The sequence below is a fragment of the Brassica napus genome, chromosome C1 (genome assembly GCF_020379485.1).
Source record: "Brassica napus cultivar Da-Ae chromosome C1, Da-Ae, whole genome shotgun sequence".
Classification (NCBI taxonomy): domain Eukaryota; kingdom Viridiplantae; phylum Streptophyta; class Magnoliopsida; order Brassicales; family Brassicaceae; genus Brassica; species Brassica napus.
In genome coordinates, this window is record NC_063444.1 from 11,325,754 (window position 1) to 11,351,006 (window position 25,253).

General features: G+C 37.0%; 1 long non-coding RNA gene and 1 pseudogene across 1 annotated transcript; one reads left to right on the forward strand and one right to left on the reverse strand.

The window, feature by feature from the left end:
- Positions 1–3,616: 3,616 nt before the first annotated feature.
- On the forward strand, positions 3,617–5,967 carry LOC106366212 (annotated as a pseudogene).
- LOC106366218 lies at positions 5,968–13,784 on the reverse strand. Its single transcript, XR_002657342.2, has 6 exons — positions 12,117–13,784; positions 11,776–12,021; positions 10,698–11,695; positions 10,524–10,608; positions 10,290–10,400; positions 5,968–10,198 (listed from the first exon to the last, which is right to left on the reverse strand). It is a non-coding gene; the product is annotated as an uncharacterized LOC106366218 (long non-coding RNA).
- Between the last annotated feature and the right edge of the window lie 11,469 nt (positions 13,785–25,253).

The following is a 25,253-nucleotide window of genomic DNA, read 5'->3' on the forward strand; positions in this document are numbered from 1 at the left end:
GATTGTCTGGACGCTCCCAAGTCCCTGACAATTCCAGCTTAGAATAGCTAAGGAAGAGAGCTTTGATGGGGCCGAAAATCCACCCCACCTCTAGTAATTCCCGGTATAAACACCGTAGTTGGTTGTCCATTCTTCTTCCTCAGTCTACTGGACACTGCATTGCTAGTTCCTGCCTTATTACAAGGTAGAGTGGGATCTTTATCGACCACCAGCCGCCTTTTGGTTACTGTAGTTGAGCGTGCTTCAGTTGGTTTTCTTATGCTTTGTATCAAGCGCGGTCTTCTAACAACTCTCCTTGGAGTCTTAGATACCCTTCTCTTGCCCGCTTCCTTGTTCTGGGGGGAAATTGGGATTATTCCTCTTCGCGTAGGCGGGGCCGTGATACTTGATCCCAGACGAAGAGTAGCAGGCAACCTTTCCTCAGAGAGCGGTTCCATGTTACCTTGATCAGTGGCTGCCTCAGTTGCTCTGTTATCATTGAGTTGTAAGCGACCAGATTCAAAACTCGGAGTTCTCCTCGCTGGTTGCTCTGTTGTGGCAGGTGGTTCTGATATGCGAGCCAAAGCAGATCTTCGCTCTTTGGAACCTGAAGTAGTACCAGCTGAAGTGGGGCCTAAGCGTTCTCTCAAGGTACGCGTAGGTGTGATCTCACCACTTTGGACATTCTGTGGATATGTTCCAGGGTTGTTTGGGGTATCGCCTCGTGTTTCAGGTGCAACAGGTTGCGGCATAGGAATCTGGCGAGAGGCAGAAGAATCAGAGCTGGTTCGATTCCGTTCCACAGCCTGATACTGAAATGATGGAGCATTATTCCTGTAGTAGGCTGAATTTGATTTTGCAGTTCTAGATAATATAGAGTGCTCTCTGGTCTGATTTTCCTTTCGAACGTAGTATCTTCCACTATCAACTCTGCTTACTTCTCTCCTTGAGTAAGAGCGGCTATCAGAACTTGGTTTAAAGGTGGTCCGAGGAACATCACTTCTACTGTATCCTCGTCTGTCATCATGCCGTTTTTTCTCCGCCTCGATCCTTTGAAGAGCAACACACTGCGTAATACCCAGTTTCCTTTACACTGCGTAATACCCAGTTTCCTTTCTTTCGGGGGTAGAGCATGACTGGGCCTGTGGGGGCAATCAGATTCCCCATGGAAGAGGGAAAAGCACGAGAAGCAGTGCTTCTCCAGTTTGATATATTCAAATTCCACTTCGGTTACATCTTCAGTGGGGAGCTCTATCTCTATTTTCATGATCAAAGGTTCCAACCCATTAACCTCCACCCAGATCTTTGCTTCCTTTTCATCTCTAATGGTACAGCTACCAAGCTCTTTTCCAATAGTGAGAATGGTGCCTTCATGCCAGTAGTGCAGTGGTATGCCATGAATCCTAACATTAAAGGAGATTTTTGAGGGGAACTGATCTGACACAGTGGGTTCCCATTGTTGTAGTAGTAGCATCCATCTTTTGTAGTGGTATGGGCCCTTCTCAAGAACCTGGAAGAGTTCCGATTCTGTTTTAAACTTGATCTGAAATTTATCAAGTCCTAAGACCCTTCCTTCTATTCTTCCTTCGAGATTCCATATTTGAGTCATGAAATCAATAACAGCTTTAGGTCTCTGAATCTGAGGATTCGTAACTCTTCCAATAATTGTTAGCCTGTTGGCTTCAACCAAATCTTCATTATCATTTCCCGGTATTCGCACCGGAAGTCTTTTAGGAGGCTGGTCAGCGGGAGCCTGCCCCTTTCCTTTCTCTGATCTACTGAAGCGTCTCGACATTTCGATACCAAGATAGTAGATCTGGATATTTATAGGTAGCAGAAAAGATTGCTCTGTAGAATTATTGTTGTGCGCAGTTAATGCCGGAATTATACCAATCCAACTTGTAGATGTGACCCACTTGCCAAGATCTTCTCAAAGTAGTTGTGATAAATGCTCGGACTTGAATGCGCTGTAATATTGTCGACACTGAGAGAAATCGCCTCCTTTTTTATTGTCAAATTGTGTCTTGTTCACAAAGAAGACAAGGAAATCTACATAAAGGATGCCTACTTTTTAAAATAAAACAAGGATGTTAATATATGATTTTTTATGGATAAGTATGTGGTATCTCAAGCTAATGGAATAACCCAAAGTAATTCAGACTAATTTTTAAAGAGGAAGCATGGTAGTGAAGTACTTTCCACAACATAGGAGGAGGTGAGAGTTGTGCGCCGACAACATGGCCTTACTAGTTTTTGATGGCTCAAATCTGGACGCCGGAGTGGATTTCCCCCTACATTGGATGCCAAATTTGCAAACCGTTGTGAGAGAAGGTATGTTTGCGGTGGTTGACGGTATGGATCTTCCGGTGGTCTTTTCATACAGAGATTAACAGATCTGAAGAGCGGAGGAGGCCAGACATGGAGGATGGAAAGGATTGAGCAGGAAAGAGAGGCGTCGCCGGTGGACGCTTGTCCTCTCAAACTTTGTAGAAACATATTTGGTCGAGTGGATTCCCACCTACATTGGTCGCCGGATTAACATAAGTTGTTGAGAAGAGGTTTGGTTGCGGTGGTTGAAAGTGAGGGTCTTCAGACGATTGATGTGCTTACGAAAAGATGGAAAGCGATGTTGGGAAGGATCTTCTAGCCGGAGAAGCACCTAGGTGAGGAAGTTGAGATACACAGATCCAGGGGTTTGACAGACAGATCTGAAACATAGTGGAGACGGGGTGGCAAAGGTAATACAACAAGCACCGAAAGCAACTAGTGTCACTATCTAGGATTCTCCAGAGAACAACATAGTCGAAGAATCCTTCAACCTAGAGAGGACCACCGGAGCTCCAATGGACAGAAACTTTGGACTTGAACAGAGGAACATCGAGCGAAAAGGTTGGTAGAGGCGACGCCGGCGAGCCATGGTTCCACTGGCGTCTAAGAACATCCTCGATAGTCTTATTATGATTTAGATATATATGTATATATATAATATGTTATAAAACTGATTTTAGATAAAATTTGCATTTGTAAATATAATTTATAGAAATCTTCTCCTACACAATAATAAGAAACTAGGTGTCTTCCTGCACCATGTGCAGTAAAAAATTTAAAATATTTTTTAACAGATAAATATAAATTATATTTTAAAATAAATTTTTATTAATGTTGTAAATTTTATTTTTCGTATCAATATTTTAATATAAATTTGATTTAATTAAACATAAAAATTATATTTAAGAATATGCATGTATATATTTGAAATTATAATCTTAGATAGATTTTTCTATCTATTTATTTTAATTAAATATATTAAATAAATTTGTAAAAGCTGCATAATTACCAAAAATTAAAATTAAACAATATTTATAAAATTTGTAGATATATAAAAAATAATGATTTTACAGTTAAATTTTTATAATTTTCTAAAAAAAATTGTATACATTTTTGAAAATTTTAGTAATAAAATTGTATAATTTAAAAATATATAATTAAATTATATTTCAAAATTAATAATGCCATATTTGAATATATTTATTTAATGATGATTTATGAGTTATTCCATATTCTAAAAAAAATTCAAAAATATAAATTGACATTAAATGTAATATATGAGTTATTACTGTATTTTAAAAAGTTTATCAAAAATATAAATTAACATTAAATGTGATTGTCCATGTCATATTAAGCTATAAGACATGTCATCAATTTCAATAGCTATGTCATATTTGTTTTGTGAAATTGATTGTATAAAGAACATGTGACAAAATCAGTTCGCAAATATAGTCTAGGGATATTTTAGAGCATTTTTTCTATTTTTCATTCTGACAGCATCTTCAACCTATTGCTATTTTCATCTCTATAATAGCATTTACATGTGAAATTGCTCCAAACCCATTTAAAGATTGTTATTATAGAGTTCTCTCTATGTTAGAGATGAAAATAACCAATTACATTTGGAATATAAATTCTCTAACATATTCCTATATATCGTATTAGATTCCCACGGATGAGAAACACAACTCAAGCAAGCCCAGTTATGTCTTCTCCCACCACTTTCGTCATCCTTTTCCTTTTCTCGTTTCTCACTAGCTTCAGAGCTTCTGCTCAAGATCCTACTTACGTATAACATTTCTGTCCAAACACAACGACTTTCTCCAGAAACAGCACGCACTTCACCAATCTCAGAACCCTTCTCTCTCTTCCCGCAACGCCTCTTACTCTACCGGATAAACGCCACATCGGGACGAGCCCCCGACAGAGTCACCGGACTTTTCCTCTGCGGCGGAGATATCAAGCCGGAAGATTGCCGTAGCTGCGTCGTCTTTGCCGTAAATGCAACCTTATATCGGTGTCCGAACGAGAGAGAGATGACTCTCTATTAGGAAGAGTGTATGCTAAGGTACTCTAACGGGGATATTCTCTCGACCCTGAACACCAGTGGAGAATTTATCATGTCTAACACCAGTAATGTTACAAGGAACCAGATTGAGTTCAAAGATCTGGTCTTGTCCCCGGTGAACCAAACCGCCACCATGGCATCGAACAGTTCTCAAAAATTCGATGCAAGAAAGGCCTACTTCAATGCGTTCCAGGATTTGTACGCACTGGTTCAGTGCACTCCTGATCTGACTAGCCAAGAATGTTTCCACTGTCTAAATTGGACCATCAATCGATTGCCCATTCATAGAGTCGGGGGAAGAATTTTTGTGCCGAGCTGTAATTCAAGATTTGAGCTTTACTCGTTTTACAATGAATCCGCTGTTCCAACAAGTCAACAGCAACTCGATTCAGCTCCTCCTCCACCGCAGCAAATTTCAATTTCTTCACCATTTCCGGGTCCGGACATTCTCTATTCCTTTGATTAGCTAAAACAACAGTTAAGATGTCGTGACTGCATACATATAGTTATATCAATACTACAGGAGGAGGCGGAAACTCCACTGTCGTAATCATCGCTGTTGTTGTTACGATCAGTGTTATTTTTCTGCTTCTGGTAGCTGTTTATACTTTCCGGGCTAAGAGAGAAAAGACAGTTTATGAGACGGAACCACTAGCTGGTAAAGGCTCTTGTACTCCAGTGACAAAGCTACCTTCTCAGTTCGAATGAAAATATCTTTCTGTGTGTTTTCCCCTTAATTAAGCTGTTGAAGTTGTTTCTACAGATGGGGAAGATATTACAACCGCAGGCTCACTTCAGTTTGATTTTAAAGCAATCAAGGCAGCAACCGATAAGTTTTCCGAAGGCAACAAACTCGGTCAAGGTGGTTTTGGCCTAGTCTACAAGGTATTATTAACCCACTACATACGTATTCCTTTATATTCCAAAACTAGAACTAGTTGAAAATAGGTTCTAGTGCATGAGAAGGCTCATTACTTCTTATGGGCCCATTAGAATTTCTTGAGTGATCTCTTTGGTGAGCAATTTCCCTTTATGTTATGCATGCTATATAAGTATAATGAGACTCTCTAGAGACTTGTTTAACTCATGGTTAGGATGCATGGATGGTGACCTCTCCCATTGGCCCCGCTAGGCTGGTTTCCATGTTTTCATCATCAAGTGGCTTGATAAAGCACATCTTTGGTCAATACAATGTTTTTTTTCATCCATAGTTGACGACATAATAGACAGACGAAGATTGACACTAACAGATTTTAAGTTAGGGGATATTCATTAAAAATAAAGAGGAGTTTTCTTACGACTGATCTTCAGTTGAGAAGATATACTATTAAAACATGTATTTTTCCTTTGGCCAATCTGAAGCCAACACGAGAAGAGTAGTCAGAACCTAGTAAGTTTTTCTCTTGCCATTATTTTGTTGAATTTTTTTCTATAATAGTTTTTAGTTTATTTTCACACAAAACCTTTCAAAAAAATGACAAAAAGAGATTTCATTAAAAGGTAAATATAAACTTATATCCCTATGATTAACTAATCTAGATTTAGTGTCTAAAGTTAAGGGGTGGAGTTTTAGGTGAGAGTTAAATTTTTTTAAAAAAATTAAAAAATAGTTTCAAAAAATATTTTCAAATTTCAAAAAGAAAAATTGAATATTAAAAAAATCAAATTTGAAAACATATAATTCAAAACTATATATTTTTAATTTATATTTATATATCTATAAAGTAAGGGATAAAAAAAACTCTGTTTTCTTTAATGAAACTTTTTTTAGCCATTTTCATCTTTGGAATCTCTTTTGGTCACAAAAACTTGAAAATTAGCTATTTGAGAGAATTGCATATTTTCTTTGTCGAATGTAATATACTTATTGTTAGCTCAGCGTTTAAGTTTTGTAGCAGTGGTTACATGTCTCCAGAGTATGCAATGTATGGCCAATTTTCCATGAAATCAGATGTGTATAGTTTTGGGGTCTATTATTAGCGGCAAGAAGAACAGTAGCCTCTATCAAATGGATGGTAGTGCTGGCAATTTGATTACATATGTGAGTATAGAGCCTTTAAACTTCCATTATTTTCTGCTTTCTTCGATGATGACCAAAGATTTAATTATTCATATGTTCAACAGACTTGGAGACTGTGGGACAATGGATCGCCGTTAGAACTCATGGATCCGTTATTTCAGGATAACTATGAAACAAACGAAATTACCAGGTGCATTCATATCGCTTTGCTGTGTGTTCAAGAAGAAGCTGAAGATCGTCCAACTTTGTCAGAAATGTCCAGATGCTCACTACGAGTTTGATCGATCTCGCCGTGCCTCAACCACCTGGAATTTTCTTCGGACGCAGGCATGAAGAAGTAGGGAGATCAGGTGATTCAGGTCCATCCATGCATATCTCTGCTCACTGTTCCGTTGATGATGCGTCCATTACTAGTGTAGCTCCTCGTTAAAGAAAAAGAATATATCAATGTATTCAAGATTATTAAAGTATTACACACCAACAATGAACAAAGATTCGTCTAAGCGAAGCTGTTTCCATTTTACATTTACGTTCTGTACACAGTCCCAGTCAGTAAGTAAAGTTTGGTTTCCTTCAAACAACACATTGTTTGACCATTCTAAGCATAACTTACATGCTTGTGAGGAAGGCTGTACAATGAGCTATTATTAGTACAGCTCAGATATTTCTACTGAAGATTATGGTTTGTGGACAATTGGAAGGTTTAGCTCCATATTCCATGCATATGAACTCAGCAATAGAAAGTGTCCGAGGATTTTTATGCTTTTGTAAAAAAGCTCAATTCCCTTTACGTTTACTGTCATGTAACTTGACCAGACTCTCCCGATGTTTCACAAGTTCATCTGTATGATACCATCATAAATGGAAGGAACTAAGTGCAAAGATTAATACTTAACTACTTTTTATTTGTAACACAACTCATCTACTATTTTAAAACTACTACTTGAAACTCAAGTACTTAAGTATTTTACTACTTAACACTACAAGAAAACTAGAAAAATTCCGACAGAATGTATTTTCGTCGGAATATTCAAAGTTGTTTCCTACAATAATCTGATGATTTGACTTTTTTGAGAGTCGTCGGAAATTCGTACGAATATTCCTACAGAAATTCGTCGAAACTACATTTCGACGAATTTCCGACGAACATTTTTGACCCTTGCAAATATTTTGAAATATTGGGTTTTCTGACGAATGTTCTGAAAACTTCCGACAAAATTCCGACAACACTTGTTGACCATTTATAACTGTTTGATATTTCAAATTTTCCGACGGAATTTTGACAACATTTAATGTAGCCGTTGGAAATCCGTCGGAAGTGTCGGCAGCTTTCTTTTGTAAATACGTGAGCTCCTCTCATTCTCCTCATTCACTCTTCATTCTTTATTCATTCTCTTCATTCTACAAATCCGAAAAAATCATGTCTTCTCCAAATTATTTTTGTTCGTAGATTGATAAACCTCATATGGATCCAAGCGCCAACTTACTTACGGAAGAATATGCAAAAGACATTAGCGAATTAATGACGTTAGTTCAACGACAACCGGGAACAAATACCAGTATGTTAAGATGTCCTTGCTTTTCCTGGAAAAATAATAGGAGTTTAAAAGAATGGGATGTTTGGACTCATTTATATTTGAAAGGGTTTACACCAAATTATAAGTTTTGGCATCTTCTTGGAAAAACTACTGGTTATGAATATGGTAGTACTAGCGAACCTCAGACTGTGGATAGGTTAGAAGAACCTTGAACGAATGTAGATTATGGTGTAGGTATTGAAAAGATGGTAAATGATAATTATAGAAAGGAAGAACCAAATGCAGAAACTAGGAGATTTTTTGATATGTTGGAAACAGGAAAATAACCTTTGTACAAAAGATGTAGAGATGGTCATTCACCTTTATCATATGCAACTAGATTGATGGGTATTAAAACATATTATACTTTTGGCTGAAGAATGCATGGATGTGATTGCTGATTTTGTTAGAGGTGTTCTACCAGAGGATAATCTTGTAGCGGGTCTTAATTTACTGTATCTGGTGATAGATGTATGTATCGACAACTACATGATACATTGGAGAGTGGATGAGAACCACGATAAATTCAAATTTTGTGGAAAACCTTATTATCAGGATACGAGTAGAAGAGTTCCAGTGCTATACAAAAGTATATGGTATTTGCGGATAAATTGAAGAAGCTTTATCAGTGGGATAAATTCAAATAATGTTAATCGCCACTATCATTGCCAAAACAAGTAGGAAAGTTTGATATGGCATTCGGAATTTTACGAATATATGTGACCTTTACTAACATATGTGACCAAGTTGCTTACTGAGCCGTCTATCTCGTTGAAGCTACTATTCTTTTCTCCACCAATAATCTACAAAACCAATATTCCAAAGCTATACACATCAGATTTTGTCGAGAACTGTCCACTTGTCACATACTCTGGTGGCATGTATCCGCTGTAAAATATGTACAACTTTTCTTTATCAACAACTAGCATAAACCCGCCCTAACGGGCGGGACAATACATTAAAAATAATATAAAAACATTTTATATATGAAAGAGCATCTGTAATTATAAATGTATTTTAATTTTATTTTGTTATTTTCTAAAGATCATAAGTTTGTTTACTTTGTTTAAATACATGGTTTTACTACTAATATGTTTCTTAAGCGAGTTTTATAAATTTAGGATATTTTCTATGAAATTTTTGAAGAGTAGATTTATAAATATATTAATTTTATTTCACTCACACATCAATGATTTTACGATTATCAAACATAACTAAAATTTGAATATATATATATATATATATACATGAAAATATATTACTTTTTTACATAGACGTATTGTATAACCTTATATTATTCTTTTTTTCTTTAGAAAGACTTTGAAATAATAGAATATTATGTTTTACATTTCGGAAGGGGATGCACATAGAAATTGTATAGTTACGAAAATTTAAATGTGGATTTGTTTTGTTACACAAAATTTCTAGCAGACCAACGGAAATATAATTACTTTGATCTAATATTTTTTCAAGAGATACGCCTTATTCCATTGGACTGAACATAGTTTTACAAAGCAACATAAGTGATCCAATATGCTTCAAAATCAATGAAACATAGACCTTAGAACAGGGACGAAAACAAATATAATGCTTAGGTTACCTATACTTTTTGGCGGTACATAGTTTCACTTGGAATTCACTTTAAATTTGAAATAAGCATCCATGAAACAACAAATCAAATAAAAAATGGGAGAGTTAAGATTTGCTTTGACCTAGGGACTGACAGAGACGCAAACGATCATCAACAAACTTTTTTCTCCCTTTGCAGATTTTTAAGCACAAAACTGAAGTAAATATAACATGGGCTGACCTTAAAAAACAAAAGAATCCTTTAAAGGTTAACATGGTCTCGTGTCTTTCCTTTAAGATTCATTTCCAGCAAAATCTTTTACAAAAATGTAAAGGCATCTCATAATGGGTAAACCTAATTGGTAATTTCTAAAAATCATGAGGACCAAAATAACTATAAATGGTCAGTGCCCTTTGAAAATCAAAGAAAACGTTTAGATGGAGATGGTAATTGGAAAAGATACCTCTCGAAAAAACTTAAGAAAATATGCAAAGTGCAAACACTGTGTTCCAGGAATGGGTTGGTTAAATATTTGGCTCTTATGAGCTTTTTGTTGCAGGAGTTGAAATCCTCTCGTGATTCACAACCTCCTTCCCAGCGTTTTGGCAGCCCTCCGATCCCATTGTCGTTAAAGACTTCAGATTTGGGCCACACTCCTGGAATATCAGAATATTTTTTAATTGATTGAGATCTAAGGTAGAGGAACCATAAGCGATATGACAGGTATGTAAAAATAAACAGACGTACCTGTGTTAACATTGCCAATGATAACTTCTTCACCATATTAAGATTTTTCGGATTGGCAGCAGAAAGGTTCATATAAACTATCAAGTGTGACATGAACAACTTCTGGTAAATCTGTTGGCACAGAGCATTAGCAATGAGAAACACATCGTATGTGTTTGAGAGAAATGAAACGTCATGTAAATGTATGACTTAGGTGTTTGTTTCCAGGAAAGCCAAGAATATGAGACAAAGTACCTGTTATTTGTTTGGCTTGGGACTTGGTAAGTTTCGCTGCAAAACCTTGAGAAGCCATGTCCATAACTGTACAGCACTCCCTTTACTATAATCATGGGAACAAAAAAAGCATGAATCTAAGTATGAGTTGAGACATTAATATAAACTTGGGAAAGAGAAACAACTCTTACATACCTTCCAAGAAGTGACCACAACATCTGATGATGAGAAGACCAGCACTTAGCTACATAACAAAGAGACTGGAGAGTACAGGAAATACAGGCTACAGGCTACAGCATTAAAGATGGAGAAGTTGAGGACATTAAAAAAAAAAATCAGATCTTTATTCCACAATGGTCTAAGCCTTGTAAGAGCTTTTTTTCAAAAAAGAAGCATATCGGGTCCGAGGCTAAGTAACTACCATATCCGCGAGTATATGGATCTGGTACATCATCCTTCGTGGAGTCCAAGATCAAACCCAAACCCATCTCTCCCTGTTCGTGATTTGCTTACTTGATTTCCGATCAAGCCGGTGACGAAACTGATGAAATCAAAAGGAACAATCAAAGAGATCAACAAACAAATCTAAATCTTCATCGATACACAAAAACTCTGGAATAAAAAATGATAATCTATACATGAACAAATGTAAGCTAAGTTAACAAACAAAACCAAAATTGAAATCATTTCCCAGAAACCAAAATCGAAATCATTGTTATCACTGGGATGTTTGAAAAGCTAGTAATTGAGAGGATAATACTGATGAAATCCAGACATACCTTTTATAGTCAAAAATTCTGAGAAGGGAAGTAAAGATCTTGTTAATGAGCCCATCGAAGGTGACGATTGGAAACGTTACGTTTCCAGAATTTTCTATCGGTGAGTTTGTATGGCGGAGTCTCCAAAAGGAGACGTTGTTTACAGAATGTCTAATTTCGACAAAATTAATCAAAGGAAAAGGATTGATGAATTAGCCATTTTAGAGGAATATAGATACTCAAGAGATTAAAGAAGAAAATGACTCTTCGATTCGTCGTGGAAAAACACTAAACCCTTAAAAATTTTTGCGGCTGGTGCTGTCTATGGAAAGCAGAGTTTAAAAGCGCCTTAATAAAACGTTGTGTTTTGTTAAAGTGGACACGTGTCAGCTTGACAGCATCCGAATTAGTGAGGTGTAATCCAACGTGGAAGCCCTGAGGAGAGAGCAAACTTAACTTTATATATAAAGTTAACAAGGATAGACAAATTATAGTTACTATGGACAATTACTTACAATGTCCCAACCACTCTTCCTGTGGTAGCTTCAGTTTGGTCCACACCGATTTTTCTAGTCACACCAAAATCTGGAATCTTCGGGTTCAAATCTTCATCCAAGAGAATATTACATGCTTCGAGGTCACAATGTATAATTGTGAGCCGTGAATCTTGATGAAGATATAAAATCCTACAAGTAATTCCCTCCATAATGTTGTATCGTTTTGACCAATCCAGTTGACTATTCTTCTTCGGGTCTGGAAGACTGGAAAATATCCTCTCATATATCAGCTGATTATACTATGAGATCAAGAACTAAGGTTTCGGGAATATAAGCCTATATGTATTATTGTTCCTTACCAAAATGGAAGTGATCGAGACTTTTGTTAGGCAAGAACTCGTAGACTAGTATCTTTTCTTCTCCTTTGATAGAAAACCCAAGAAGCCTAACAAGATCTTATGTTGAAGCTTAGCTACAAGAAACACCTCGTTCATGAACTCTTCTTCATCTTGTCCTGACGTTTTAGTCAGCCTCTTCAGAGCAACTTGTGTTGCACTTGGAAACGTTCCCTGTCAATTCGTATGATCTTCTTGATTTAACTACCGGAATCTGTTTTGTACAAACTATGTAACATAAATAGTACGTGGAACAAATACTATATCTTGTAAACTTCACCAAATCCACCATAACCAAGCTTATTATATTATGAAAATTACTTGTGGCAGCTTCAATTGCTTTAAACTCAAATTGAAGTGAGCCTGAAGTTGTAATATCATCCACAGCTGCAGAAAAAATGTATACATGGCGTTATGATAAAACAAAATTTTGTGGCATCCAGTAGTCATTTACCATTATGTCTTCCAAAATCTTCTTGTAACACAGAAATAGTAACCGTGTTAGAAGTACATAGAGACAAAAAAAAAATGATTTTGAAATTATCTTTTGAAATTAAGGGAATTCACAATCAGTCGTAAATGCTTTGCATGCTTCTCTCCTCTTCCAAAAGGTAAATCCTAGAGCAAGCAATACAATGGCCACAGTAGTTTCTGTAGAAATGTTTTTACCATCTGCACAACCAAAACCACCAATGAAGGAAAAATATTGGCACCAAAACAAGAACAGAGCAGAAAACCACAAACAAGGTAAGATATGGATTTAATCATTTGATCTAGCAAACAACAAAGATTACAAACACGTTCTGACCTTTCTCAGGAGTAATATCATCGAAAAGGTCCAAGAGCGGATAAACCTCCCACCGAATGAAACAGCTAGGCCTAGAAATAGTTCCTCCTTGTGTCCCACCGCAACTTGACCTATACTCAATCACGTTTTGTTGCAGACAATGAGTGCAGTTTTCAAGAGATACATCTTTACTCAGGGCCGTGCCTGAAATATTTAGGCCCCGGAGCCCAGTTATTTATTTGGCCCCCAAAACCATGAAAATTTAAAATGTTATGGGGAGGAACTGAACTGTACACCTTATCTAATTCTAATAAATACATTACCAACATAGCTATTTAGTTATTTCTGTTCAAAGTTGGCCTCTAATAGTAATATAACTTTTCAAAGCCCTAAGCATATGTTTGATTGGCTTGTGCTTAGGCACGAACATGTCTTTACTACACTGCACAACACCGTAAACATGGGAGATAGACGACTCAAGCTCCATCATATTACTTACATATAAATCAGCTCCATTAGAGTACTCTGTTTTTCCTCTGTTTAATCATATTATTCGCACGTACTTTGAGCAGTAAGATGTATGGCAGTATGTACGATAACCTACTCACTTAAAGAATCTTTCTATAATCGCCATACCCTCACACACAAAACTCATTCTCGTTCCCAACTCAACAGAGCTGCAGAATAGAAAAAAAAACAATTCTACTTATTGCAGTCCTCCATTTCGAATAAACATGGAGAAAGATTTCTAGATACAACATCTATCGAGTAATGTATCTAAAACCATCTGAAGTACTAAAATGTTTTTCCAACCACATAAACTCCTTGAAATATATCCAATTCCCCATACGTGGTTTAATTAGATCAAATAAAAATTTCTTAGAGTCAAATCAAATTTTGAAAAATTTAAAAGGTGAGTCATCACTCTCGTTCATGACCCGTTGTCTGTTTTTGAGCCTGAGATTGACGACCCACCTTTGTCTGGTTGTGAGAGTGAGAGTGACATCACGATCCATTTTCAAAAATTTGATTCGACCCTAAGAAGTTTTTATTTGATCTAATTAGACCATGCCCTACAAGAAAACATAATCTTAACGAGGGCAGTTTTCCTCGTTATTTCGTCGTAAAAGAGGCTTTACGACGAATTAGCGAGGAAACGTGTTTGCTCGTTACACGTCTGTCGTAACACATATTTCCTCGCTAATTCGTCGTAACTTAGCGAGGAATATATTTCGTCGTAAAGACGAAGTAGGGCGATTCGTCGTAAAGACCACGTCAATATTCCACGTAAGGACGTCGCTATAATTCCTCGTAAATACCTCGAAAATAGTTCCTCGTAACCTACACGTAAATACATTGAAAGAGTTTCCTCGCAAAATACACGTAACAACCACGAAATGATTTCCTCGTAAAATGGTCGTAAACTTTTCCTCGTTATTTCCTCGTAAATGGTTCCTCGTAAAATACTCGTTAAATGTTTCTCGTCATTTCCTCGTAAGGTTTCCACGTAAAGAGGTCGTACATTGGCTACGAATTTACTTCGTTTTTATTATTTTACAGAATTTAAAAATATAATTAAAAAATAATTAAAATTATTTAATTTAATAATAAATTAAAATTCAAAATAAAAATAAATCAATATGAAAATATTTTATATATAAATAAGTTTTGAATTTATATAATACAACAACCAAAAAAAAAAATAAGGGTCGTTCATCGCCCGGTAGAATTCATCACTCCTCCTCGTAACATCCGCCTCGTTATGTACGTCGGATGACTCGCCTTGAATGGGATGTTGTTGTCGCATGTTCCTCAACATGGACTCCCATTCCGGATTTGTGGCCGCAATAACGTCCAAGAAGCCCTCGACTCCACCCATACGAGATTTTGTCGCGGTCAACTCGTTACGCAGCTGAGCGGACTCTCTACGCAGCTCCGTGACTTCATCATCCCGTCGCTGACCATAAGACGATGTCGCTCTCGGAACATCGTTGACGGAACCAATACCCAACGTCCGTCCCTTTTTTTTAGGGACAACCTTAAAAACAAAAAATAAATATTGTAAGTAAAAATTTAAAGTTAAATTAAATGAATAATTAAAAATTAATTTTTTTGAAAATTTACCTCCTCGTAAATCTTATCCACTTCAAGTGTGGATAAGGTGACGGGTAATCCGTCGGTAGACTGCTGGGTCAGCTGAGTCTGGCGGTCTTCAACCCGAGCAACTACGTCGTTGTAGATTTGCTCGGACTTGCCATCTACAAATACGCCCGCCTTGTTCTTGTGGGTCCTCTCGTAAAGTTCCATAAGAGACGGGAGATGTCCCGTCTCTTTGGCCTAAAAAACAGTTAAGAAAGTTAGAATAAATTAATATATGTATTAAAAAAATTATTTAATAAAATATTTAATTACCATTTCCAAACGGACACCGGCGTGGGGTTTTTGGCCCGTAGTGTGAAGCATCGGCCCGTTCTCGTGCTCATCGACCGTGTTACGGGAGTTAGAGCAAGCCTGGGCGATTCTAATGGAATCAGGAAGGCGCCAATAACGGATGAGGCCATCCCACACATCCGTGGTGAGCTCAGCGGGTTTGCCACGCTCATACCCCTTCACGATCCAGTCACCCTTCCAGTTGGAGACCGTGTCCAACAAGCGAACTTTCGCTTTCGCGTTAAACTTCTTCCTCACCCTCTCAGTGATCCCCAAGGCCCAATTATATTTTTGCTGTTGGAAAAAATAAATTAACAATTAGTTTTTTAGAAAGTATATATATAAATCATGAAAAAATTAAAATATATATAATTAATTAATAGAAACTTACAGCGTAAATTTTGAACCACGTCTTTCTGACGTAGTGAGGCGTCTTACTCCAGTTTGGATGTGCCATGGAGAAGTAACCCTTGATCGTGTCGGTTACGTCCGATGCAAGACATCCGTCAACCCCCCACCTGGAAAATACAAATTTAAAATATAAATTATTTTTTAATGTTATAAAAGAAATTTAAACGAATTAAAAAAAATTAATGCAACATACCACAACGTTCCGTCCGGTCGGTCTGGGTCGATGACTGGTAAACCTTCTCTGCCTGGCAGACTGAGAATGTCCTCTACAGTGTACTGCGAGTAAGGAGCACTCGGAGGCACCATCAGATCAGGATGAATATCGGCGGCCATCGGAGGTGCCATCGGAGGAGGCACAGGAGGAGGCATCGGAGGAGGCACATGAGGAGCCGATGGTGCACTAGAAGAAGTAGACCCAGAGACTCTCTGAGTGTACTGAGTCTCGGGGACAGTCTCCTGGCCCGAAGAACTGGGAGCGGAAGAAGAGGCCGGGTCTAAACGACTACCCGGCTCACCGAAGACCTCTCTGTAATGGGCAGTAAGTCTTCCTTTTCGAACCTGGGAAAAAAATGAAAATTTTAAAATTAACATCAACAATATATTTCCCAACATTATCCACCTAATCAACACTAAATAACATAAAATCCGCAAACCTATCTAAATTCCCTATACTAACCACCTAATCTATCTTAAACTAACCAAATTAGAGAGGAATCAGAGAGGCTTACCATTGCTACGAAATGGAGAACGTAGAGAGGAAGTAGAGAGGAAAGAAAGAGTGAGCGCTCGGGTGTATATATAAGATTACATATCATCGCAAATTCGTCGTAAGTTTACGACGAAATAGCGAGCAGTTACAAAGGCCCGTGTTTTTTTTACGAGGAAATTGCGAGGAATCACAGAGGCCCGTGTTTTTGTTTACGAGGTATTAACGACGATTTTGCCTGCGTGGAATTAACGAGGCTTGCTTTCCTATAAATATACCCACAACTCTCATTCTCAAACCACACATAAACTCCCAAATCACACACCTATCTGAAATCACATTCCTCAGCAAAATCATATTCAAATTATAAATATTTGAAAAAAATAGGAAAAGGATAAGATATTAGAATTCATGTGGGCGAGACTTACGTATTATAATTGCTGGAAGTCTTGCCACATGTTATTCTGGTATTTTGATCCTTTTCCCTTTTTTTCTAGTTTTTACACTACAAGGTATTTACGACGATTTATGCTTACGTGGAATTAACGTGTTTTATGTTTAACTCTTTTTACGTGGTCTTTACGACGATTTCTGCTTACGTGGTCTTTACGACGATTTCTGGTTACGTGGTCTTTACGACGATTTATGCTTACGTGGTATTTACGACGATTTCATCCTACGTGGAATTAACGAGTGTTATGTTTAAATCCCTAGAATCCGAAACCCGAAACCCGAAACCCGAAACCCGAAACCCCATACCCGAAACCCGAAACCTCATACCCGAAACCCCAAACCCCAACCCCCAAACCCGAAACCCGAAAGCCCAAACCCGAAACCCGAAACGCAAACCCCCATCTTTAATTTTCTACTTCATATATTCCAAACCCCATATTTATTTAAGTTTCGTCGTTATTTTTAACGAGTGTTATGGTTAAATCCCTAGAACCCCAAACCCAAAACACGAAACCCGAAACCCGAAATCCAAAACCCGAAACCCCAAACCCCGAACCTCTAAACCCGAAACCCCAAACTCGAAACCCCAAACCCGAAACCCGAAACCCGAAATCCAAAACCCGAAACCCCAAACCCCGAAGCCCTAAACCCGAAACACCAAACTCGAAACCCCAAACCCGAAACCCGAAACCCGAAACCCGAAATCCAAAACCCGAAACCCCAAACCCGAAATCCAAAACCCGAAACCCGAAACCCCGAACCCCTAAACCCGAGACCCCAAACTCCGAACCCCTAAACCCCGAACCCCAAACCTCAAACCCCGCCCTAAACCCGAAACCCGAAACCAAAAACCCGAAACCCCAAACCCCAAACCCGAAACCCGAAACCCCAAACCCCAAACCCCATATTCCTTATTTTCTACTTCATATATTCCAAACCCCATCTTTATTTTTAGGTTTCGTCGTTATTTCCTCGTTGTCTTACGTTGTATTTACGACGATTTCATCCTTCGTTGTTTTTACGACAAATTCATCCTACGTGGTATTTACGACGATTTTGTCCTACGTGGAATTAACGAGTTCCGCGTTCTTTATTTTTATATTTCGTCGTTATTTCCTCGTTGACCTACGAGTCCTTTACGATGATTTTTTGTTACGTGGAATTAACGAGTGTTATGTTTAAATCCCTTGAATCCGAAACCCCAAACCCCATATTCCTTATTTTCTACTTCATATACTCCAAACCCCATCTTTATTTCCATTCCAAACCACAATTCCCACATTTGCTTATTCATAAAACAAACTCCCGGCATTACCTTATTCATAAAACAAACCCCACATTATCTTATTCATAAAACAAACTCCCTCATCTTATTCATAAAACAAATACATCAATCGGATACATCGACATTCTCGTCATCACTAGAAACATCATCATTTTCATTAAACTCGTCTTCAACAGCTTCGTCTGTGGCATCATCGGTAAGATCTTCGTACTCGTGATTATGCGGATCAATGAGAAGGATGTCATCAATTTCTTGTTCAGGTTCCTCAACTTCATTTATCTGTTCTTCTTGCAATGGTGGTTCTTCTCCACTGATGATTCGTCCTCGAGGTGTAACTTTGATCACTGCTAACCAATTTATACCTGAATCTCTCATCCGAGGGTATGGAAGGAAGCTAACTTGGTCTGCTTGTGAAGCTAAGATGAAAGGCTCGAATTTGTTGTACCTTCGTCCACCGTTGACATCAACTACACCGAATTTGTTAGACCGAACACCTCTGTTGACGACGGGGTCGAACCATTCACATTTGAAGAGGACGCATTTCAGCTTCAGTATCCCTGGAAATTCGACTTCAATAATCTCCGTCAAGATCCCGTAGAAATCTGTTTCCCCTTTCACACATATTCCATAGTTACTGGTCGCCCGCTGTCTACCATAGTCATATGTATGAAAAGTATAGCCTCGTGTGAAATACATCTGTGATGTGGTGACCTTTACAAGTGGAGATTGAATTACTTCGTGTAACCACTTAGGATAATCTGCATCGTCGTCGTCATAATCAACCTGCAAAAATAAAGAGAATGTTAATGAAATACAGATAATGTATGAAAAAAAAGTTTTAGTTAATACCTGATTCCGCAACCACTTAATGAAGTGTTGATCTTTCCTTTTGTCTACGTCACTTGTGGATATACCAGGAAATGTTTCTTCGACTTGAGAAACAAATAGGCTGTAAAATCACATTTTATAGGAATGAATCTCTCGCAATTATACAATTAATTATACTTATATGTGTTTCGAAGTGTCAATATATGTTACCTTTCAAAATAACGCATCAATGGATCTTCGCAATTGAGTAGAATATAGGTGTGTGCACTATGAGCGTCTTCTTCACTCGACCACCAAACCTCTTTAGACTTCCCACCGAGTCGCCCAATCTGGCTAAAGATGTCTGGAACACCAGCAACTGCATATGTTGGCGCAACACCACCATCATCATATCTTCTTGGAGCTCTTCTCCGTGTACGTACTTTTGACGCAAAGTAGTACGATGTGAAGTGAGAAACTTCTTCCGTCAAACTTCCAGCAATTATAGAACCTTCAACTTTGGCGAGGTTCTTTGCTTTTCCCTTCAAATATTTCATGGCTCGCTCATACTGATACATCCATCCGTAATGTACAGGTCCACGAAGCAATGCCTCATATGGGAGGTGGACAGCTAGATGCTCCATGACGTCAAAAAATCCGGGAGAAAATATCTTCTCCAAGTTGCACAATAAGATGGAAATGTTCTCTTGAAGCTGTTCCACAACTTCTTCTTTAAGAGTGCGTGTGCTCAGATCCCTGAAAATGCTCCAATGCCTTTTATATTCAAAAAAAAATTAAACACATTGTTAGTCATATATTATTTTGTAAATTATTGTGATATAATACACTACGTACCTGCAAGTGCTTCATGTACGTTTGTTGGAAGTAGCTCCGCAAATGCAAAGGGCAGTAGTCGTTGCATAAATACATGACAATCATGACTCTTCATCCCGGAGAACTTTTGACCCTTTTCAACACATCTAGAGAGATTCGAAACATACCCATCGGGGAACTTCACTTCTGATGCCACCCAGTTGAACAACACCGACTTTTTTTCTGAAGATAATCTGAATATCGGAACGGGAACTTGTCCATTGCTTTTAATATGTAACTCGCTTCTTGAGCAAATATCCGGCAAGTCCAACCTCGATTTTATGTTGTCTTTTGTCTTCCCTGGGACATTCAATATTGTATTCATGATGTTCTCAAAGAAATTCTTCTCTATATGCATCACATCGAGGTTGTGGCGCAGAAGAAGATCCTTCCAATATGGCAACTCCCAAAATATACTCTTCTTGTGCCAGTTGTGATGAACACCGTAAGAATCTGGCATATTACGAGGGACATGCCAATTACCACCCCAACGAACTGTTTCGTTAGCTCCGTAGTAGTCGATTTGCGCTTCAATTTGTTCTCCAGTTAGATATGGAGGAGGAGTGTCTCTCACAACCCTTTTGTGCCTAAACAAATTCTTGTTTCTTCGGTAAGGATGGCCAATGGGAAGAAATCGACGGTGACAATCAAACCAACTTGTCTTCCTACCATTCTTCAGTTGAAACGCATCTGTCGTTCCATTACAATATGGACAAGCTAATCTCCCATGTGTAGTCCATCCAGACAACATCCCATAGGCAGGGAAATCACTTATGGTCCACAAAAGCATCGCTCGCATCGTAAAATTCGTCTTCGTTGAACAGTCATACGTCCTCACCCCTGTTGACCACAAATCCTTCAACTCTTTTATCAGTGGTTGTAGGAAAACATCCAGGGACCTTTTTGGATGGTTCGGACCAGGTATTAATATGGTCAAGAATAGTAACTCCCGTTGCATGCACATCTCCGGTGGCAGGTTGTATGGAGTAAGAAAGACTGGCCACAATGAATATTGTCTCCCTGACATTCCGAACGGACTAAATCCATCTGTGCATAATCCGAGATACACATTCCGGATATTGCTAGCGAAATCTGGATGTACTTTGTTGAAATGTTTCCAGGCTCTTGCATCTGATGGATGAGTCATCTCACCATCCGTCTGAGTATGCTCGGCATGCCATCTCATCTTTCCAGCAGTCTGCTCTGATTGATACAATCTTTTCAATCTGTCTGTAATTGGTAGGTACCACATCCTTTGGTACGGTACCCTATTACGTCCCCGTCCTTGCGGCTTGAATCGTGGCTTCTTGCAGAATCGACATTCTTCTAGCTTCTCATCATCTCCCCAATAGATCATGCAGTTGTCGATGCAAACATCTATCATCTCCGAAGGCAACCCAAGACTATAAACCAGTTTCTGAATCTCATAATAAGAATCAGCAGACACATTGTCTTCCGGCAAATACTCTTTAAACAAGTCCGCCCATTCGTTCATGCAACTTTCAGGTAGATTGTGATCAGTTTTAATATTCATCATTCTAGCAGCTAACGACAATTTAGAGAGACCTTCTCTACAACCACTGTAAAGTGGTTGATTCGCCGCGTTTAACATTTCGTAAAACTTTTTTGCATCTATATTAGGTTCTTCATCTTCATCATGAGCTACGAATGCATCAGCTACCATATCATGAACCCTATCATAATCTACCATCTCCTCCTGATGGTAACTATGTTCATTATGCAAATGATGATCAACCGGTTCTTTTTCCTGAAAATTGCTATTACTACTACTAGCTTCATTCTGATCATAATTAAAACCTTCTCCATGTTGAAACCAGATATAGTAATTTGCCGTGAAACCTCTATTTATTAAATGCTTCCAAACATTTTCACGGTTTGCCAGTTTCGAATTGTTGCATTTCCGACAAGGACAGAACATCTTACCACTTTCTTGGGCGAGCGGTGTTGAATCTGCTTGATGCATAAATGTCTCCAGACCCGCAAGGTATTCTTTCGTCACTCTCCCGTTAGCATCTCTATGCATATACATCCACTTCCGCAACTCGTAAATAGTCCCGGAGCCAGCCATTTTTTTTCTTTCACGTTTTTTGTTGTTGGTGTGTTTAAAATGATGTTCAAACATCCATATTTATAGGAAAATTCGAATCTGGTAGTTGTAATTTTGCTATGAATTTACGACAAAAATTAATTAGGTGGGCAAAAAAAACGTGTAACACCTATAAAGTTGGTGGATTCAAAAATTTCCTCGCTAAATACACGTAAACTATTCCCTCGTAAATATCACGCAAAGTTTACGTCGTATTTACGAGGAAATAGTTTTTCCTCGTAAAATACTCGTAAAATTACATCCACTTTACGACGAAACAGTTTTGTCGTTACGTTACGAGGAAATAACGATGACTTTAGTTTTTCACGTAAATTCGTCGCAAACTCGACGCAAATTTACGAGGATTGTTTTTCCTCGTTAATTTTCGTCGTTAAGCATGTGTTTTCTTGTAGTGATGTATCGTGAATTGGATATATTTCAAGGAGTTTATGTAGTTGGGGGATAGTACTTCATATTGTTTTAGAAACATTACCCGATAGCTGGTGTAGCTAGAAATCTTTTTCCAATAAATATCTATATGAACTGCTTCATTAATCTTACCGATAATTCCTGAACTGACTGATTCTTTGTAAAAAAACTTATTATTGCTTATAAGGTACCTTTCCTAGTGGAATAAAGTTTCGGTGAAGAGGCTATCAAAGACATCAGGCCAAGGTGAACGAGAGTTCGAGACCAAAGTTGTTGTTGTGGAAAAGCTTCAGTATAGAAATTTGGTAAGGCTGCTTGGTTTTTGCTTGGAAGGAGAAGAGAAAATACTTATCTACGAGTTTGTAGCCAACAAAAACCTTGATTACTTCCTTTTTCGTAAGTTGAGTTCAATACCTAACCTAAGATATCTTTTTCAGATCTCATGCCGTTTTACAAAAATATTTAAATATGCATGTGCAGACTCTACGATGCAGAACAAGCTGGATTGAACAATACGGTACAGGATAATTAAAAGAATTGCTTTAGCAATTCTATATCTTCATCAAGATTCACGACTCACAATTATACATCGTGACCTCAAAGCGGGTAACATCCTTTTGGACGCTGAAATAAACCCGAAAGTAACAGATTTTGGAATGGCAAAAAATTTTGGAATGGACCAAAAGAAACCAATACGAAAAGAATAGTCGGAACCTAGTAATAATCCTACTATTCGTTAATGAGAAATCACTTAAGTGATTTTTTCTTAGGTACCACTCATATAAAGAGTTTGAGAAAATTATTATAATTTGATTGGTTGATGAGCTTTAATTTTTATTTATTTTAATTATGTTCAAAAAGGAAAGTATAAAATTAATTAATGTTAGTTTCCAATAACCCAATAATATATATATTGAATTAAATTAACTAATTAAAAGATTGATAAGAAATCACGATAATCAATTAGTTACCTTAAAAAAACCTTATAATTTGATTTGTTGATTATCAAACGAAATAATATAAGGAATGAAAAATTATATTATGAAATTTATTATTAAACACATCTAATAATATGATACAATTTTGGAAGTAAAAAAGGTAAATATGAAAATTCATTTAAAGAAAAGTAATCAAACATTTTACATATTTTAGCATTATAAAAAAATCATCTTATCATTTTTTCGAAACAAAATACAAATTTGATATAGGGCGATTTGCCAAATGACTCAAAACTTTACTTTGATTACAAAAGTATACCTAAACTTGAATCAAATGCAAAATTAACTTAAAAGTCTTGTAAACTTACAGTCATCCCCTTGTGACCAAACAAAAAAACATAAGCCATTTTTACGAATATAGCCCCAGTAAATCGTTTGAGATGCTGGAAGTAGTCTAGACGACTTACAAGTAAGTCGTTTGGTGTAGTAGATCTTAAAAATAATTTATAAATTTTTTAAAAATTATTTTGACAAATGAAAATTTAAAATCATGTAATTATAAACAGTTTTAAGTAATGTAAATTAAGATATAATAAAATTAAATAGTTTTCAACATAGATGAATGAAAGTAGTTAATCATGATATTCTTTGGTTTTATGGTTTGACAACATATGTTGTAGTATTGTATGTATTCTTAGGGTTAGATTTTGGAAATCTTGAATATTTTTTTGAAAAATTAAATTTTTGCCTATAAGTGTTTATTTTTGTGTATAGTAAACACTTTTGAAGTTTAATTTGATTTTATGAAGTGTTTAGTTAGTTAATTAAGTTTAGGGGTTATGTTTAGGGGTTATGTTTAGGGTCTAGACGACTAACTTGTAAGTCATCTGGTGAATAATTTAAACCAGACGACTTACATGTAAGTCGTCCAATATTCCCGCCTAGAATTTTTTTAAAAATTATTTTCCCGCTTTAATAATTTAAACCAGACGACTTACTTGTAAGTCGTCTAGGAAGTCTTCTATTTTAGTTTTCCGCTAAAAATATTATAGTTTCCCGCTAAAAATATTAAAGTCTTTTGGGTGACTTACAATTAAGTCGTCTAGGAAGTCGTCTCAATCAAAAATATTTAACCTAATTGGATTTTTTGTCTCTTTTTATAAAGAAAAATTTACACATTCTCTCTCCTTCTCTCAAATGGCTGCAACAAAAATGTAATATTCATCATTCTAAGACTCTTCAACCTCTCTCTAATCTCTTTGAACTTATAAACACTAAGTTTTATATCAATTTATTGTTTTTGTCTCATGTCTTTCTCATTAATTTATCTTGTTTTTGCAGGTTTTTCATCACATGGTTCTCATCTTCCACTCATTTAAATGTAGATCTATCAATTTTAGATATTTTTGTGTGTTCTATAAAAGTAGATTTATCTAATCTTTCACTCATTTTTTCTGTTTTTAAGCAATTTGAACGTTTTTGCATATGCAAGTTTTTCAGATCTGGATTTGTATATGCAGGTTTTTCAGATCTGGAAGACGTCTGAGACGACTTACCTGTTAGTTGTCTAAAATATAATGCGCTAGACGACTTCCAGAAAGTCTTACAGACGACTTCCTGGACATTGTCTGACGGAGTCTTCTCCCATGTCTCTCCTTTTCATAACAGATCTGAGCGTTTTGGTAAGTTTTTATGTCTGATTTTTCTTCATTTGGTAACTTTCTGTTGTATAAAGTTCTTACTTTTTTCCCAAACTAAAACTCTCCAAACTCACTCTAATCTCTTTGACTTGAAAACACCAAACTTTATATGAATTTTTCAGTTTTGTCTCATATCTTTCTCACTAATCTATTTTTTTTTTGCAGGTTTTTAATC